At 47.4% G+C, this 20,317-nt stretch overlaps 1 protein-coding gene across 4 annotated transcripts in view; it reads left to right on the top strand.

Annotated features, from left to right (window-relative positions):
* The window catches only part of agpat4 (1-acylglycerol-3-phosphate O-acyltransferase 4 (lysophosphatidic acid acyltransferase, delta)), a 313,768-nt gene that overhangs the window by 73,426 nt on the left and 220,025 nt on the right, over nt 1-20,317 (top strand). The window contains exon 2 of one of the 4 annotated variants that reach the window (XM_072503730.1): nt 15,024-15,466. The exons of the other annotated variants lie outside the window; for them this stretch is intronic. The gene's annotated coding sequence lies outside the window, so the exon portion shown is untranslated. The remainder of the gene's footprint in view (nt 1-15,023; nt 15,467-20,317) is intronic. 4 annotated transcript variants of the gene reach the window in all.

The raw sequence follows: 20,317 nt of genomic DNA, 5'->3' as shown, positions 1-20,317 counted from the left end.
TTTGGAGGCACTATTTCCTCGGTGTAGGTCTTCAGGATGACATCTGCTGGCTTCAATGGTAGGTGATTCAATTTCTGTTCATAGATGGTCTCCGGAATTAAGGAGAGGACAACCACCATATTGACCTCCATTTTTACAGATTGTCCATTCTGTTATGGAACAACCCAGAACTGATGTGATTCATATTGCATTGATAGTACATTCAATTTCCACTCAGAGCCATGCACTGTATTTTCACCGTTGTTATTCTTATTGCCTTCCACAGGTTTCTTCTACTTTTAGAAGTATTCTGTGTTTTTCCTTGGACATTCTTCTCTGGAGAGATTGTTTTACTTCAGCAAGTTCTTGCTCTGTGGCCAGTTCTGCCACAATGTTTGCATTAGCTATCCTTGCTCCAGCCTATGAATGGCTCATTTTTGCACCGTGATTACACACATGTTGCTGGGTAGACATTTTCTGGGTGGCAGCCAGTTTATGGATCTTCATTACTGCTCCGAGCTGAGAAGCCTCTAGCAGCAAGCTCCATTGATAGAGCAATATTAAATGCTGTTTACAAACTTCGATTTTGTTCCGTTAATCATCTCTGAATGGCCTCGTTTCTCAATTAACAAACCAAATGATCTCTAATGGTATCAATAAGAGAGTCACAAAATTCGCAAAACTCCGCGAGGTACTTGAGTTCGCCATGAACTGTGCAATGTTTTCTTCTTCTAGCTGATTCCTTTAATGAAATTAAAACATCTCTGCAATATTTAATGGCTTTGGTGCTTAATGGTCTTCTAATATTTTAACCAATTCTTGATCAGTTTTGTCACTGGTTTTCTTGGGTTGTACCAAACTTCTGAGCTGCTTCCAATAGTACTAAGAAAAGTGGGGACCTAAATATTTTCTGAAAGTTTGTTGGCTAGGATATGATAGTGGAATCTCTCTGCATATGATTTCCAGTTTTGAGTCTTCCTCAAATGGACTCATGGTGCCAAATGTTCTTGCCATTTTCCAGCAATATCTGAATGCTGTCGCAATTTCCCTTACATCAATGGTCTATTTTAAGTATAGTGAATGAACCATCAGCTGGCGATGACAATTTTGTTTTCTCTTCGTCCCCTCTACCTCCATGTCTTACTCGATTGCACGTGGCGAGCTCTGCAGCATGAACTCCTCAGGTTGCTGGATTAATGTTTAGGTATGGACCTTTCAAAAACTTTGCCCAACAACCTTACTGGTCTGATCCCAGGTGTGGGGTGCGATCGCTGGCCTACTGTTTATCTACCTCTATGTCGACCACTGAAAATATAGATTTTCTTTTTACTTCGAAAAAATCTTTTAAAAAATCCCATCCTCATCCTCAGTTTTCTTCTTCCTGTTGTGTATTGTACCTACAGGATAAAATAATAGAAATTCTGAAGAACATGGGTTGAATGCAATAATCAGCAGAGATTTATTAGATGAGAATTTACAAAGGCTTTGGTGTATACTTACTAAGTATTAGAAGTAGCCGATGATGTCGGGCCATGCAACAGCACAACAATAATAACACATAGAGAATCATAGAATTTACAGTGCAGAAGGAGGCCATTCGGCTCATCGGGTGTACCAGCTCTTGGAAAGAGCACCCCACCCAAGCCCACACCTCCACCCTAACCCCATAACCCAGCAACCCCACCCAAACGTTTTGGACACGAAGGGCAATTTATAGGAAAAGGAGCAGTCACCTTGTTGGGAGTTTACTGTAGGCCCCCCAATAGCAGCAGAAATGTGGAGGAACAGATTGGGAAACAGATTTTGGAAAGATGCAGAAGTCACAGGGTAGCAGTCATTCAACTTCCCAAATATTTAGATCAAATAGTTTGGATGGGGTGGTGTTTGTGCAGTGTGTCCAGGAAGCTTTTCTAACAGTATGTAGATTGTCTGACCAGAGGGGAGGCCATATTGGATTTGGTACTTGGTAATGAACCAGAGCAAGTGATAGATTTGTTAGTGGGGGAGCATTTTAGAGATAGTGACCACAATTCTGTGACTTTCACTTTAGTAATGGAGAGGGATAGGTGCGTGCAACAGGGCAAGGTTTACAATTGGGGGAAGGGTAAATACAATGCTGTCAGACAACAACTGAAGTACATAAGTTGGGAACATAGGCTGTCAGGGAAGGACACAATTGAAATGTGGAACTTGTTCAAGGAACAGATACTAAATGTCCTTGATATGTATGTCCCCGTCAGGCAGGGAAGAGATGGTCGAGTGAGGGAACCATGGTTGACAAGAGAGGTTGAATGACTTGTTAAGAGAAAGAAGGATACTTATGTAAGGCTGAGGAAACAAGGTTCAGACAGGGCACTGGAGGGATACAAGAAAGCCAGGAGGGAACTGAAGAAAGGGATTAGGAGAGCTAAGAGAGGGTGGAAAATCTTTGGCGGGTAGGATCAAGGAAAACCCCAAAGCCTTTTACACATGTGAGAAATATGAGAATGACGAGAGCGAGGGTAGGTTCGATCAAGGACAGTAGCGTGAGATTGTGTATTGCGTCTGAAGAGATAGGAGAGGGCTTGAATGAGTACTTTTCTTCAGTATTTGCGAATGAGAGGGCCCATATTGTTGGAGAGGACAGTGTGAAACAGACTGGTAAGCTCGAGGAGATACTTGTTAGGAAGGAAGATGTGTTGGGCATTTTGAAAAATTTGAGGATAGACAAGTCCCCCGGGCCTGAAGGGATATAGCCAAGGGAAGCAAGAGATGAAATTGCAGAGCCGTTGGCACTGATCTTTTCGTCCTCACTGTCAACAGGGGTGGTACCAGGGGATTGGAGAGTGGTGAATGTCGTGCCCCTGTTCAAAAAAGGGAATAGGGATAACCCTGGGAATTACAGGCCAGTTAGTCTTATTTCGGTGGCAGGCAAAGTAATGGAAAGGGTACTGAGGTATAGGATTTCTGAGCATCTGGAAAGACACTGCTGGATAATCAGCTCGGATTTGTGAGGGGTAGGTCTTGCCTCACAAGTCTTATTGAATTCTTTGAGGAGGTGACCAAGCACGTGGATGAAGGTAAAGCAGTGGATGTAGTGTACATGGATTTTAGTAAGGCATTTGATAAGGTTCCCCATGGTAGGCTTCTGCAGAAAGTAAGGAGGCATGGGATAGTGGGAAATTTGGCCAGTTGGATAACGAACTGGCTAACCGATAGAAGTCAGAGAGTGGTGGTGGATGGCAAATATTCAGCCTGGAGGCTAATTCCCAGTGGCGTATCGCAGGGATCAGTTCTGGGTCCTCTACTGTTTGTGATTTTCATTAATGACTTGGATGAGGGAGTTGAAGGGTGAGTCAGTAAATTTGCAGACGATACGAAGATTGGTGGTGTTGTGGATGGTGAGGAGGGCTGTTGTCGGCTGCAAAGAGCCATAGATAGGATGCAGAGCTGGGCTGAGAAGTGGCAGATGGAGTTTAACCCTGAAAAGTGTGAGGTTGTCCATTTTGGAAGGACAAATATGAATGCGGAATACAGGGTTAACGGTAGAGTTCTTGGCAATGTGGAGGAGCAGAGAGATCTTGGGGTCTGTGTTCATAGATCTTTGAAAGTTGCCACTCAAGTGGATAGAACTGAAGTAGGCCTATGGTGTGCTAGTGTTCATTAGCAGAGGAATTGGATTTAAGAGCCGTGAGGTGATGATGCAGCTGTACAAAACCTTGGTAAGGCCACATTTGGAGTACTGTGTGCAGTTCTGGTCACCTCATTGTAGGAAGGATGTGGAAGCTTTGGAAAAGGTGCAAAGGAGATTTACCAGGATGTTGCCTGAAATGGAGAGTAGGTCTTATGAGGAAAGGTTGAGGGGGCTCGGCCTTTTCTCATTAGAATGGGGAAGGATGAGGGGTGACTTGAGAGAGGTTTATGAGATGATCAGGGGAATAGATAGAGTAGACAGTCAGAGACTTTTTCCCTGGGTGGAACAAACTATTACAAGAGTACATAGATTTAAGGTGAATGGTGGAAGATATAGGGGGGATGTCAGAGGTAGGTTCTTTACCCAGAGTGTAGTGGGGGCATGGAATGCACTGCCTGTGGAAGTAGTTAAGTCGGAAACATTAGGGACCTTCAAGCGGCTATTGGTTAGGTACATGGATTACGGTAGAATGACGGGGTGTAGATTAATTTGTTCTTAATCTGGGACAAAAGTTCGGCACAACATCGTGGGCCAAAGGGCCTGTTCTGTGCTGTATTTTCTATGTCCTATGACAGTGACCCAGAGCCGGGATTGAACCAGGGACCTCGGCGCCCTGAGGCAGCAGTGCTAACCACTGTGCCACCGAGTCGGTTATTGCGGTAAGGAGTGATGATATCTTGGAGGGGACATCAAATAAAGTTTTGTGGGTGGAGCTTAGGAACAAAAAAAGAGACCGCCACATTGCTAGGTGTTTATTATAGACCCCCAGACAGTCAGTGGGAAATAGAGGAGCAAATATGTGCGCAAAGTCTGTGGCAGGAAGTTATGGGGGGGATTTGACCGAAAACGTTTTTACCCAGCGGGTGGTGATGGTCTGGAATGCACTACCTATAGTGCACTATAGGGGCTGGTTTAGCACAGTGGGCTAAATAGCTGGCTTGTAAAGCAGACCAAGACCAGCAGCGCGGGTTCAATTGCCGTACCAGCCTCCCCGAACAGGCGCCGGAATGTGGCGACTAGGGGCTTTTCACAGTAACTTCATTTGAAGCCTACTTGTGACAGTAAGCGATTTTCATTTTTCATTTCATACCTGGCAGGGTGATAGAGGCGGGTTGCCTCACATCCTTTAAAAAGTACCTGGATGAGTACTTGGGGCTTCATAACATTCAAGGATATGGACCAAGTGCTGACAAATGAGATTAGGTAGGCAGGTCACATGTTTTTCATGTGTCGGTGCAGACTCAATGGACCAAAGGGCCTCCTCTGTGCTGTATTATTCTGTGATTTTAACAGGAGGCACAAATAAATAAGAATACCAGCTGATAGATGATAGGTTTAAGATGATAATTGAGCAGTCACAAAGTAGAACATGCTGGAAAAAGCCAGATCAGATAGTTTCTGCGAAGAGAAATCAATGGCAGCTACTTTTTCCAGCATCTTCTACTTTTATTTTGAATTTCCAAAGTCTGGCATCTGAACTTCCAATAATAATTGAATAGGTAGTTGCTGATTGTGTAACTAGGATTTGTAGGGAAAATAGGATTTTTGGGGAAAATAGTATGTACTGGGTAACAAAGCAAACAACTGAGCTTCAAATTGCTAAGAAAATATGAAGAACTGCAAACCATTTTAAATGCACAGCAGAATCAATGAGTTCCAGATCTTAAGAAATTGTAGTCCAGTTTAGTGAAGATGTAAACATAGCCAAACCGTTAGATCAAGTCTTTTTTTCTCTTCAATTTGAGTGGGAAGAAAAACAATCTGAAACATGGCAGATAAATATTTGAATCAAAAGGAGAAGTGTAATAAATCTTAACATTTCCATTGATTTGGCAGTGAGATACATGAATAAGATTCAAATAATTTAAACACTCGGCCAAATAGGATACGCCCAAGAATTCCAGGAAGAGCTATCAACACCACGAGCAGAGATGGCTAGGGGTTTGCAAGAAAAGGGCATAACATTGGAGTATTGGAGAATAGCAAATGTAAAACTCTCTTTTATTTTACAGGAACTAAGGACATTTGGGTAACTAACTATATTCAGGCAACAGGACCAGATACATTTCTGGAATAATTGTCAATGTCAAGGCAGTGGAAGACTTGGGAAGAAATATGTCAGGGGAGAACTTGAAGCATTTGGATGAATTAACAAGGTGGGAATAAAGGTGAAAACTAAATGTAATGTAATTTAGTGAGGAATTTGATAGCTACTTCACAGAACACCTACATAAAATAAACATGTTGTATTGGTCGGGGTGTAGTAAGATGGAATGAAGGTATGTTGCACAATGCGCAACAACAGTGTGGTGAAAAGATTTATTGTGAATGTAGAGGAATGATGATGGATTCCTGCAGGCTTGGTACCCAGGATCTATATATTTTAATTTTTGTGAGTAATGATGGAGAGGGTACCAGTAGTTACATCTGAAAATTTGTAGATTACACTAAAGTAGCTGGAGTAGTTAAGGGGAAAGAGTGGATAGAATCTACAGGGGAACCTAAATAGTTTACGGGCAGCGGGAACATACAAATGTAATGAAATGCAGTTTGGAATAAGGAACAGCAAAGGAATTACAGGAATGGGAAACTATTGGTTAAGATACATCGGAAAAGGAATTTGGGGTCATAATATAGGGATCTTTCATTGTATCAAGCCAATGTTTGGCTGCTGTCAAAAATGTAAACGTAAATAGGATTAAAAAAATTATTTCATGGGATGTTGACATGGCTGGCTAGGCCAACATTTGTATTGCCCATCCCTGGCTGCCCTTAGCGGTGAACTGCCATCTTGAACCAGTGCAGTCTGTGTGGTTTAGGTGCACTCACTGTACTGTTGGGGTAGGGAATTCCAGGAATTTGACCCAATAACAGTGAGGGAATGGCGGGATGATGTGTGATTTAAAAGAGAACTTGCATGTGGCGGTGTTCCCATTGCTCTGCTGTCTTTGTCCTTCTATGTGGTAGAGATTGTGGATGAGTAAATCAAAGTAACTAATTCCACCATTATATGGGTAGCACGGTGGCACTGTTGCTTCACAGTGCCAGAGACCCGGGTTCAATTCCCAGCTTGGGTCACTGTCTATGCGGAGTCTGCACGTTCTCTCCGTGTCTGCGTGGGTTTCCTCCGGGAGGAGCGCCAAGTCCCGAAAGACTGTTTGTTAGGTGAATTTTCCCTCTGTGTACCTGAACAGGCGACGGAGTGTGACGACTAGGAGATTTTCACTGGCCTGCGACAAGGATCCCTGTTGGCGCACATCTCCTGGAGCGACCTGGCCTGGATGGGCTCGGCTGCTGCTCGGGTATCCCGGGTGGCATGGTGCCGCCTTGTTCTACCCGCTGCCCACCAGATGCACCAGGGACAGGAGCGGGGTGGAGTCCGAGGTACTACGCTGTTCCGGCACCGCCCCTGCGGGAGTCACCGGCACGGGCCCCAGCACCACCACCTCTCTCGGGGTGCCCAATGGCCCCTGGGCTACTCCATGGAATGGTGTGCGAGTGGAGCCACCGCCGATGTTTCGTTTGGAACCGGTTGCATTCCACGTGGCGATGGTGCTAGCCCATTTAGAGTTGCTGAATCGGTGCACCTGTTTTGCAGATTTTGCTGTTGTAAAACACCACTGTTTCCACGTCGGCGTCAGCACTTAGTTTCAAAATCGGGGAATCTAGCGTGAGGATTTAGGACTGGAATCTAGCCCGAGGATTTAGGATTGGAATCTAGCCCGAGGATTTAGGACTTTTCTAATTGGGGAGAGACTGAGGGCTAAAAATTGAGATTCTGAGATAAATCTGTTATTTGTGTTGATATGAGACAGCTGAAGCTATAATATTCCCATGTTCTTCTGCAGATGTAGATTTGGATGGCTGACCTGGGAGGGTGGTTGGTTAATAAAAATAATCTTTATTGTCACAAGTAGGCTTACATTAAGGGCAGCACGGTAGCATTGTGGATAGCACAATTGCTTAACAGCTCCAGGGTCCCAGGTTCAATTCCGGCATGGGTCACTGTCTGTGCGGAGTCTGCACATCCTCCCCGTGTGAGCGTGGGTTTCCTCCGGGTGCTCTGGTTTCCTCCCACAGTCCAAAGATGTGCAGGTTAGGTGGATTGGCCATGCTAAATTGCCCTTAGTGTCCAAAATTGCCCTTAGTGGTGGGTGGGGTTACTGGGTTATGGGAATAGGGTGAAGGTGTTGACCTTGGGTAGGGTGCTCTTTCCAAGAGCCGGTGCAGACTCGATGGGCCGAATTGCCTCCTTCTGCACTGTAAATTCTATGATAAATTCTATGCTAACACTGCAATGAAGTTACTGTGAAAAGCCCCTAGTCGCCACAGGTTAATGAAACCGTTTGATGAAAGGTGTGACGGGAAGGACAGGACTTGTATTTATCAGATAAGTAATTTAGGGATTGTTCTAACCCGCACGGGTCTCATGGGGTAGGGATGATCCACTACCCCTTGGACCCCTGCGGGATACAAACTCCCCTGATAAGGGGGCAGGGGACACTTAACATAGTTCATATGTCTTTATACAAATAGATGCGGTCAGTCAGGCACCGACTAGAGAAGACCCAGTAGGGAACTACTGAGCTATTGATAGTTTGTTTTTCTCTACAACCTGGTGTGGACTTTTTTTGTTGCCCTTTACAAAAAGGATCAAGTGATGTGGACGTGGGGATATCAGCTTTGCCGTGGGCCCTGGCGCTACTCATTTTTTATCCTTCTTTTATCCTGTCTGCGAGATGCATGCATGCCTAATCCACGAGTTAATACTCCATAGTATGTCCCTAGAAAATATTTGGCTGAATTTTGGAGAAAAAATGCCAAGGAATCCTAAAAAAGCTGGCGATAAAAGGGAGCAGACTGATGCAACGGGTTTGGCGCTTTCTTCTCATATGCCGACCCAATCCTTGAGCAGGCTGTCGACCTGGCGTTTTTGAAGGCACTGCAAATGATGACGTGAACAATACAAACTCAGCTTGTTGATGCAGAATATAACTGCTCATGAGGCCGAACTGCAGAAGACTACTAAAAGGCTCGATGAACGTCGAATATGTTACTTCCTTAACCAAAGCTCACATTCAATCCTTGGAAGACCAGTTGCGTGGTATGTTAGAAACCCTGGAGAATCTGGGGAACCAATGCCAGAGGTAGAATGTCTGGGTCGTTGGTCTGCCAGAAGGACTGGAGACTAAATTTTTGAGCTGGCTTCCACATTTCCTTAAGCTGGATGTGAAGGTTGGGTGTTTCATCTGGGAAGGGCGCATTTTATCCTGTCTTTGAGGCCTAGGGACAATCAATGCTCTGGCTCATCCTTAGGAAAGTCTGTGTTCTTGGGATTAGTGGGGACGGAGTATCCTGCACGCACCACAGTATGTAGATTCAAGGTTTGACTTGGATCAGGCCCATAGGCTAGGGTGGAGGAGTTCTGTTGAACTCGGGGCTCCTGGCGGAGGAGTTAAGTGCGAAAGTGACTCTGGGAAGGGGGGCTGACATGGTGGTCTTCACCCCGCTGCTTGCAAGGCATGAATGCAATTGCATTGTAGATTGGCGGTGCCACTGGGAGTTTCGGCAATCTGATTGAATTATTGAAGTTAGAGAAAATTAAATATACACTCAAATGGGGTCGGAAGAAGGTTTCTTCGTGAGATGGAAATTCTTTCTATCCCTGTTTAAATAAATTTGAGGGGGGGCTTAGGAATAGGGGGAGGGGGAAAAGGGGGACATTTCTTTCACTTTTTAACCTGTTGCAAGTTGATTACTGTTTGTGAATGCAATTGTGTGTTTGAAATAAAATGTATTTTTAAAAAGAAATAATTCGCTTTTGCAACTTTAAAGATCGCCAGAACGTTCTGGAGGTAGCGAGGTGCAGCTGGGCCGTAGTTCCATGAGGGGTTGAGGATCTCATTTTTCCAGAACTTCCTTGGCGACGGCACAGCAGAAGCATTAGAGGTTGTGATGAAAATCAGAAAACAGCTCAAGACAGCTGGATTATTCTGTGTTATCCTGCGACCCTGAGGATGATATCCGGCAACTCCATTATGTCCTAGGGCAGCACGGTGGCACAGTGGTTAGTGCTGCTGCCTCACAGCGCCTAGGTCCCAGGCTCGATCCCGGCTCTGGGTCACTGTCCGTGTGGAGTTTGCACATTCTCCCTGTGTTTGTGTGGGTTTTGCCCCCGCAACCCATAGATGTGCAGGGTAGGTGGATTGGCCACGCTAAATTGCCCCTTGATTGGAAAAAATGAATTGGATAATCTAAATTAAAAAGAAGCTCCATTATGTCCTTCGATAATCCGACTAGTTCCTAGGCCTTTGTAATGTCCATAATTGGCGAGGATTTGGACTGACCGTCCACAGCTTGTTGAAATATTTGGACTTCTAATGCCTTTTGTCTGATCCTGTATTGTCATATATCGTGTTTATTGGAGGTGTTAGCAATTGAGCAGTATAGTGAATGTTTTATCCTTAAGAATGTCAGGAACCTTCATTTATAGTAACTGTGCCACATGTTAGTTATCCATCATTTTACTCTTATCTGTACCTTTATTATAATACTGGTTATTTGGTATTCTTTTTTTAATCATGATAGAATTGAGTGTCGCCATTTCTGGGAGGTGGGTAAAAGGTTCAGGTCTTCATGGGTAGGTAGGAAGGACATTTGGCTCCCATTCTCTTAAGAGGAGTTTTGGTTTGGCCATAGCGTCATTGCATGTGCTTTGGAATGTCCCCTTAGAATTATCATGCTTGTGATTTTTTGTTTGGGGTTAGTAAGGTGTTGATTGGATCCTGAAATGGTAAGCGAGGTCTCTTATCTGCGAAAATAATGCTATAAGGACATTATGGTGCCTCTGTGTGGCTTGAGATGGGGGAGGTGTGATTTGGTACACTCCCGAATGCGGCACGAAAACACTGTCTTATATTTCTTGTGGATTGTGCAATGATAGTAGCTAATTCAAAACTATATTGCTGGAATGTACTATGCATCATCCTATCAAAAGGAAAAATATCCTGTGTTGGATTCACGTTTTTGAGAATTATGTGAGCAGGATCTGTGCCATTTTACGATAAAAATATTCGTCGCTGACCTCTCACCGATCCGGTGAGGAGCTAGCAGCCATGCTGAGTAAAACTCCCAGCTCCCATGATATAAATGCCTGGAGAATAGCCGGGTCCATGACCGCGCATGCGCACGGCAACGATATGCAGCGGTCGCACCGTAAAACATGGCGCCGGCCGTGCGTGGACCAGACCTGCCAGATAGTGTATCCCTGGCCATCCCCCACCAGTGCCCCTGGCCCACCTGGAAGCCCCCCCGGCCATCAGCATGGTTCCCGCCCGACTGTAGCGGCGCTGGACACAGTCCGCAGCTGCCATCACATGTCAGCCGCGCGGTCTGGAACTCGGCACATCGGGGGCGGAGCATCGGGGAGAGCCTTCAGGTGACGTGCTAACGCCGCGACGCTATTTCAGAGGGGACGGAGGATACAAAACCTGCGTCATACAGGCGCCGCCTCCAATTTTGGCATCAGAAGGGATTCTCCGTCCGATCGGTGGTTACAAAATCGGAGTCGGGGAATGGTGAATCCCGCCCCATGGGAGAATTGGCGGGGCACCGCGCGAGTCCCGCCACGCCGCCCCGACGCCCGCACGCGATTCTCCCACCACCCCAAACCGCGCGGCGAGAATCAGGGCTGGCCGCTGGGAGAATCGCCGCTTGCCGTTTGTAACGGGCGAGCGGCAATTCTCCGGCCCGAATAGGCCGAGCGGCCTGCCCAACACGACAGGTTCCTGCCGGCGCCGTCCACACCTGGTCACTGCCGGCGGGAATGCTGGGGGTGTGGCCTGTGAGGAGGGAGGAGTGTTCCTGCACTGGGGGGGCCTCAAAAGGGGTCTGGCCCGCGATCGGTGCCCACCGATCAGCGGGCTGGCCTCTCTGAAGGAGGACCTGCTTTTCTCCGCCGCCCCGCAAGATCCATCTGACACCTTCTTGGGGGGCGGCCACGGGGAGGATGGCAACCGCGCATGCGCGGGTGACGTCATTTACGCTGCACCGGCCACGTCGTTTACGCAGCACTGCTTTTACGTGGTGTAAATGACGCGGCGCCGCTCCTAGCCCCCCGGGGGCGGGGGAATAGGGGGCTGGGAGCGGCCTCCGACGCCGGAGTGAAACACTCCGGTTTTCACTCCGGCGTCGGGACTTAGTCTCCCGATGGGAGAATTGCACCCCCTGTCTTTCCTTTAAAAAGGAGAAAGTAAACATAGCCTTGTTACAGGAGACTTATTTGAATGACAAGGAGCACTTAAAGTTAAAGATTAGATTTAGATTTATTGTCATGTGTACCGAGGTACAGCGAAAAGTATTGTTCTGCGTACAGTCCAGGCAGATCGCTCCATACATGAAAACGGAGATCATATGACAAATACACAATGTAAATACATAGTCATCGGGTGAAGCATATGGTGAAGCAGGGGAACTGCGTGGGGCAAGTTTCTTTGCCTCGTTCTCGACCAACAATTTTGGTTAACAAAAATGTTCCCTTCAAGGTGAAGAATTGTGTGAAAGGTAAGGGGGGTCGACATGTGATTGTCAGGGTCTGTTTCGATAATGAATGTGTATGGCCTCCAAATCATTCCCCGGAGATTATTACTAAAGTCTTCATGGGGACTTAAACCCCTTGGTGGTAAGCTCCCAGTAGCCAGAGATCCACCTACCCATCAGGCAAGGGCATTGGTGTCGGTTTGTGAGGAGACCTTTGACAAACACTGCATCCTAGAAATAAAGAATTTACGTTTTTCTTGGCTCCTCATCAATGCCATACTAGAATTGATTATTTCTTCATGCCGAGCAATCCTACATTTGGTACCCTCCTGCTCTAGGTAGCATTGTGATCCCTGACCATGGTCCTATTTTCCTTTAATTTTTACTCTTGAGGCGCCCCACCACCCACCCCGATTTAGGTCATGGTGTTTTGATGTGTCCTTGCTTGGGAAGGACTGCGTATTTCAAGAAGGAGTTTGAACTATTTTACTCGGTCAACTCCCTTTCTGATATGACCCTCCACCATTTTGTGGGAGAAATGCAAGTCTTATGCAAGGGAGTTGGTTATTTCCTATACAGTCAACAAAAGGCGTAGAGTGCTGGAAAAAGTCTGCGTTGGTTGTAAGTTAGATTGGCTGAAGTGGAGAAGAAGTATAGGAGGGTTCCCAAATGGCACGTATTGAGTGAGATTAATCCGGCTCTGGTGGCGCTTTATTCTTTGCTGACTTAGCAGGCTGAGAGGAGTTTAAAGTTTCCAAGGCAAAAATTGTACGAGTTTGGGAACAAGCTGAATAAATACTTGGCTTTCTTGACTAATAAGAGGGCTGATTCTAGGGCTATCCCCTCTGTATATGATTCCAGGGGTAATAGGTTAATTAAAACTGTGGACATTAATAAAGCATTTAGGGATTTTTATGCTGAGTTTATAAGACCGGCCAGTCTGGACACATATGGAACAGTTCTTTTCTTCCCTTGAGCTTCCTACAGCATCAGAGGATCAATGGTTGGTCTTCAATGCTCCTATCTCTAAAAGTGAGGTGACTGTAGCCATTAGGGAGCTCCAACCGGGTAAGGCCCTTGGGCTGGATGGTTTTGGGTGTGAGCTTTACAGGAATTCTGATAGATCCGTCAATTGGTATATACTGTCATTCATTTGAGACCGATCTGCTACCACCGACGCTCCAAGAATCATAGAATTTACAGTGTAGAAGGAGGCCATTCGGCCCATTGAGTCTGCACTGGCTCTTGGAAAGAGCAGCCTCCACCCTATCCCAGTAATCCAACCTAACCTTTTTGGACACTAAGGGGCAATTTAGCATGGCTAATCCACCTAACCTGCACATCTTTTGGACTGTGGGAGGAAACCGGAGCACCCGGAGAAAACCCACACGGACACTGGGAGAAAGTGCAAACTCCACACAGCCTGTCACCCGAGCCCGGAATTGAACCTGGGACCATGGAGTTGTGAGGCAACAGTGCCACCGTGACGCAAATATGTCGTAGAAGCAAATATTTATTTGCTTTTGAAGGCAGGCAAGAACTCAGAGGAGTGTGCTTCTTATATGCCAATCTCGCTTCTGAATGTTGATTTGAAATTGTTATCTACCATGTTGGCCCGGTGTTTAGAGGAAATTCTCCCATTGATCAGACTGGGTTCATAAAGGGTTGGAATTCTTGCAATAATGTCAGAATAACTGAATGTTATCCAAGTATTTCAAAAGCAGGCATCAGATGGGTTAATGATTTCTCTGGATGCAGAGAATGCTTTTGACCAGGTGGAATGGAACTAATTGGTTTATATGTTGTTGAGATATGGGTTGAGAGAGGAATAAGTGGATACAGGTACTATATCATAGGCCCTTGGCAATAGTGTTCATGAATGGTTATAGATCTGAAAATTTTGGCCTTCAGAGGGCCCAGGCAGGGTTGTCCCTTATCCTCCTTGCAGTTTGCATTGGCTTTACAGCCTTTGGCGGAGGCTGTTCGACAGGAGCCTTTGGTGGAGGCTGTTAGGCAGGAGCCTTTGGTTTTTGCACTGCGCAGTGGGAGAGAAGCAGCGTAAGATCATGCTTTACGCTGACTATGTGCTGCGTTTGTATCAGAGCCAAATATCTTGGTTCCTGCTCTTATTTAAAAAAAATGTATTTTATTACAAACATGTATCAAAGAAGGTTACAGCGAATAAACACCCAGGGAAACATATTTCCCAACAATCAACGATACAGTTGATGAATGTGATATAAAATAGTTACTTTAGAGATATTAGTTACTGTAATGTAAACATAGGCCGGTCTGATTCTGTTAGTTCACAGACAAAGGATTTCAGAACGCATGGCAAAGCAAGGAGGAGGTGTATCTAGTAACGGAGGGGAAAAGGATGCTGGGTAATAGGGGGCCAGAGGAAGGGATTGGAAGTGAGCCAATTAGGATGTATGGCTAGGTCAGGAGGGGTATAGGATGACCTATGGGAATCGTGTATGTGAAACTTGATGCCATTTGAATGTATCAGTAGCGACGTCTTTGTTCTACAGACTCACTCGATTCCGGGGTGCAGAAGGCAGGATGTGTTCTGTACCACTGTGAATTGAGACAGACTTGCAAGTCAAATAAAATAACTCATGCTGTACCTGCAAATCCATCTCGACTTTTATTGAGGCCAGACTGACGGGTAAAGAAATAATGTTTTGTCACAGTCTGTACAGATTTTTCCCCCTTTTCAGACGCCACCTCCCCCTGCGATAAACAGCCCCTCAAACACGGTGACAAATATCCTCCACCTTGCCTCAACCCCCTGAAGAGCCCTTAACTCATACTTTATTTTCTCTAATCGCAGAAAGTCGTACACGCCACCCAACCAAGCCGCATTCCCCGGTGGCGATGCCGACCGCGACGCCAGCAAAATTCGCCACCGTGCAATCAGAGCGGCGAAGACCAAGACATCGGCCTTCCTCCTCTCCATGAGCTCCAGCTTCTCTGAAACCCCAAATATCGCCACCAAAGGGTCCGGGACCACCTCCTCCTCCACTATCCAGGCTAAGACCATGATCACTCACGACCAGAATCTTCCCAATTTTTTGCAACCTCAAAACATGTGCGCATGATTCGCGGGCCACTGCCCACAACTCTCACACTCATCTGCTCCACCTTGAAAGAACCCACTCATTCTTGCCCGAGTCATATGCACCCTGTGCATCACCGTAAACTGTATCAGGCTCATCCTTGCACAAGAGGAGGTCCGGTTTACTCTACGCAATGGTTCCTGCTCTTATTGGTGTGGTAGGTAGATTAAGCATTTTCTCCACTAAAAGATTAATTTGACCAAGTCTGAGGCTATGCCGGTGGGACGGTTGAGAGGTAGAACCCCCCCCCCCCCAGCTGACTTCCCATTCAGGTGGTCCCCCTCGGGGCTTACTTATCTGGGTGCTGTGATTACCCCTCTCTTTAAGCAACTGTATGGGGACAATTTTCCTCAGCTGGTTACGTCCATTAGGTGGGCCTTGACTTGTTAGTCTTCTCTGCCAATATCGTAGATGTGTATAATTGCATTGGTCAAGATTAATGTGCTGCCTAGATTTTTTGTATCCTTTGCAGATGTTGCCAATCTTATTATTTGCTAAAGTCTTAAAGGAGATCAATAGAATGATCAGTTTATTCATATGGAATAAGAAGCCGCCTCATTTGAAGTTGGCAAAGTTGCAGCTTCCTGGCTGTAAAAGGGGCCTGGGGGTGCCAAATGTTAGAATGTACCAATTGGCCTCTCATCGTAGGTTCATAAGGGACTGCGGTAGAGGGGACCCCACCTCCATTTGGCTTGATGTTGGAGCAGGCCAGTTGGTGTATCCTTTTACAGGTCCTGTTGTTTTATGGGGACTTTAGATTGGACTCTGCTACATGTGAGAATCCTATACTCCTAGAGCGTAGAGGATGATCCGTCAATTAGAAGGGAGATTTGGACTGACTTCTGCTCTCTCTCCCATTCAGGGTAACCTAGACTTCCCACCAGTTCTTATGGACCATGGATTCAATATTTGGAGAGTTAGAGGCATATCTGCATCTTTTAGAGACTTATCCTTAGTAAGACAACTATGCATCTTGACAATTATGTTTTGCTGATGGAAAAAATCCTGATTTCTGAGGAATCTAAACAGTGAATTGGCAAGTTCCATGATACCTTGTGTTCTAGATCCTGTGCGAGTATATTGGGTAACTGGCAGTCTTAGGAAAGTGTTATAACCTGCCTACTTACCATTGGCTGGGGACTAATGACTATCCCACAATCCTGTGGGAGTATGAGCTTCCCCAATGAGGGGGGCGGAGAAACCACTAGTGAACTCCTAGTATAAATAAAGCTGGCCAGTTCAGGAACCAGCAGGAAGGAGTATGTAGCAAGGGAAGTTACTGCTACTATTATGTATATATGTTATAGTAAATAAATGTTATTACTTTGTATCCTTAAAACTCGTGCTGGATTCTTCGTGGCCCTTACAAAACTGGCGACGAAGGTTAAAGTGAATAGCTGTCTACACTGCTGAAGCCACCTCCTTGGATTTTTGTTGGATCCAGGTTGGAAGTTGTTTTCTATTATATCATGCCTCTGTATGGACGTTTGGATGTTTTTGCGCTGGAAAGCTGGAACCAGTACACACAACGGATGCGTTACTATTTCCGGGCAAACAATATCACCGAAAACGAGTGCCAGGTGGTCATATTGCTCACCGCCTGCGGCCCGCATACGTTTGGGGTGATTAGGAGCCTTGCGTACCCAGCTGCGCCGGACACCAAAACGTTTGATGAACTTGTGAATATAGTGGGGCAACATTTTAACCCAACCCCGTCCACGATAGTTCAGCGTTACCGGTTTAATACCGCTGAGAGGACCCCTGGAGAATCCCTTGCTGATTTTCTATCCAGGCTACGCAGGATTGCGGAGTACTGTGACTATGGTGAGACCTTGTCAGAAATGTTACGCGACCGTTTGGTTTGCGGTATTAACAATGTGGCCACCCAGAGAAAGTTGTTAGCGAAGCCAGCATTGACTTTTCAACAGGCCATTCAAATAGTATTGTCCCGAGAGAGCGCAGAGCGAGGAGTACAGGAGCTACAGGGAATGGAAGTGCATGCCTTGGGGCGCAACCCCTTCCGTCCGAAAACGTCCCCCCGCACTCCTGCGGCACCTTGGGCGAGGCAACGTCCGGACCGACGCCAGTGGCGTTCGGACATTCCTCCCCGAAGGGAGCCTTCTCCAGAGCCAATGGATGAGGAGCCATGTCCGTGTCAGACCTGTAGGCGCCGACCCCGTCGCAGAGGGCGGTCCTGGGGACGCCAAAGGCGCCGTTGTTCCGACCGAAACTGGGACCAGCCCAGGGGCCGTAACTGGGACCAGCCCAGAGGCCGTACCTTCCATGTGGATGAACCTGCGGCGACTACTCCTGAGGACGTGGAGACGGAGGATGACTGCCTGCAGCTGCATTGTGTGGCAGCTCCCCGTGTGGCCCCCTTTAAGGTGACAGTACGGGTCAATGGCCACCCGCTTGGGATGGAGTTGGATACTGGCGCAGCGGTCTCTGATCGCCCAGAGGACATTCGACCGCATCAAGCAGGGTATACAGACCCTCACATTAACCGACTCACAGGCCAGGTTGGCCACCTACACGGGGGAACCATTGGACATTGCAGGAACTACAATGACCCCTGTTGTCTATGGACGCCAGGAGGGGCGTTTCCCACTTATCGTGGTGCGCGGCCATGGGCCCAGCCTGTTGGGTCGGGACTGGTTGCGCCATTTGCGGTTGCAATGGCAGCACATCCTCCAAACAGTTTCTGAAGGGTTGACTGAGGTGCTAGGACGATACCCAGATGTATTCCAGCCTGGTTTGGGGAAAATGAAAGGAGCTGTAGCCTGTATCCAAGTTGAACCAGGAGCCACGCCGCGCTATTTCCGGGCGCGCCCATTGCCTTACGCCTTGCTCGAGAAGGTAGAAGGGGAGCTCACTCGTTTGGAGAGTTTGGGTATTATCAGGCCCGTCCGTTTTGCTGACTGGGCAGCACCAATTGTACCTGTAATGAAGCCAGATGCCACAGTTCGCTTGTGTGGCGACTATAAACTTACAGTGAATACAGTTTCCCGACTCGACCGATATCCAATGCCTCGCATAGAGGATCTCTACGCGAAACCTGCAGGTGGACTCTCGTTCACAAAATTAGATATGAGTCACGCCTACCTGCAGTTGGAGCTGGACCCTGCCTCTCGACCGTATGTAACGATTAATACACACCGGGGCCTGTATGAATATACACGGTTGCCCTTTGGAGTATCCTCTGCCTGCGCAATTTTTCAACGTGTTATGGAGGGCATTTTGAGAGGTTTACCACGTGTGGCTGTCTACCTAGATGACGTTTTGATTACAGGGACGTCAGAGCAGGAACATTTGGAAAATCTGGAGGCTGCCCTTAGACGCCTTTCGGAGGCTGGAGTCCGTTTACGTCGCACAAAGTGCGTATTTCAGGCAAAGGAAGTAGTCTACCTAGGTTATCGGGTGGACCGCGAAGGTCTGCACCCCGTCACAGAGAAGGTGCGTGCAATTCAACATGTCCCCGCCCCGACTGACACTTCGCATCTTCCTTCTTTTCTCGGTCTCGTAAACTATTACGGGAAGTTCCTCCCCAATCTGGCAACTACGCTGGCCCCTTTGCACCTTCTGCTAAAGAAAAATCACACCTGGGTTTGGGGTCAGCCGCAAGAAACCGCTTTCCGGCGGGTAAAGCAACAATTGTCGTTGTCTGGGTTACTAACCCACTATGATCCTGGAAAGCCTTTGCTCGTCACATGTGATGCATCCCCGTATGGTATTGGGGCCGTCCTGTCCCACAAGATGGAGAACGGGGTCGAGCGACCGATAGCTTTCGCCTCCCGGGCAGCACGGTAGCCTTGTGGATAGCACAATTGCTTCACAGCTCCAGGGTCCCAGGTTCGATTCCAGCTTGGGTCACTGTCTGTGCGGAGTCTGCACGTCCTCCCCGTGTGTGCGTGGGTTTCCTCCGGGTGCTCCGGTTTCCTCCCACAGTCCAAAGATGTGCAGGTTAGGTGGATTGGCCATGATAAATTGCCCTTAGTGTCCAAAATTGCCCTTAGTGTTGGGTGGGGTTACTGGGTTATAGGGATAGGGTGGCGGTGTTGACTTTGGGTAGGGTGCTCTTTCCAAGAGCCAGTGCAGACTCGATGGGCCGAATGGCCTCCTTCTGCACTGTAAATTCTATGATGATTGACTGCAGCGGAGAAAAAGTACACGCAGATCGAGTAGGAGGGCCTGGCAGTAGTTTTACGGTGAAATGCTTCCACCAGTACGTGTACGGCCGCCATTTCACTATCGGGACTGATCATAAGCCCCTGCTGGGACTTTTCAGAGAGGATAAGCCAATACCGCCCATTGTTTCTGCACGGATCCAGCGCTGGGCTTTGTTGCTTGCTGCATACGAGTATTCTCTGGAGCACAAACCAGGTACGCGGATAGCAAATGCCGACGCACTGAGCCGATTGCCTTTATTGACCGGTCCCATGTCGACCCCCACGACCGGTGAGGTGGTTGCAACCCTAAATCTTATGGACACCTTGCCTGTCACGGCATCACAGATCCGTGAGTGGACCCAGACGGAGCCAGTCCTGTAAAAGGTTCGGCACATAGTCCTGTATGGTGGGCAGCATAGACAGCTCCCAGGCGAGTTGCGGGCATTTTCCTCCAAGCTGTCAGAATTCAGCGTGGAAGACGGCATCCTCTTGTGGGGGACGTGTGTGATTGTCCCAGAAAAAGGCCAAGAGCTGACACTGACAGACTTGCACAATGGGCATCCAGGCGTGACCAAAATGAAAATGTTGGCCCGGAGTTATGTCTGGTGGCCAGGCCTCGACACCGACATTGAGAAGGTGGACCAAAACTGCTCCATTTGCCAGGAGCATCAGAAGCTTCCGCCGGCCGTGCCCCTACATCACTGGGAATGGCCAGGGCGGCCTTGGGCACGCTTGCATGCAGATTTCGCAGGCCTTTTTCAAGGATCCATGTTCCTTCTACTAATTGACGCCCAGCCCAAATGGCTAGAGGTGCATAAGATGCAGGGGACAACGTCCTGCGC

Source organism: Scyliorhinus torazame, chromosome 1 (assembly GCF_047496885.1).
Source record: "Scyliorhinus torazame isolate Kashiwa2021f chromosome 1, sScyTor2.1, whole genome shotgun sequence".
Classification (NCBI taxonomy): Eukaryota; Metazoa; Chordata; class Chondrichthyes; order Carcharhiniformes; family Scyliorhinidae; genus Scyliorhinus; species Scyliorhinus torazame.
Note: the sequence above shows the minus strand (reverse complement) of the source record. Positions and strands in the feature narration are given on the sequence as shown.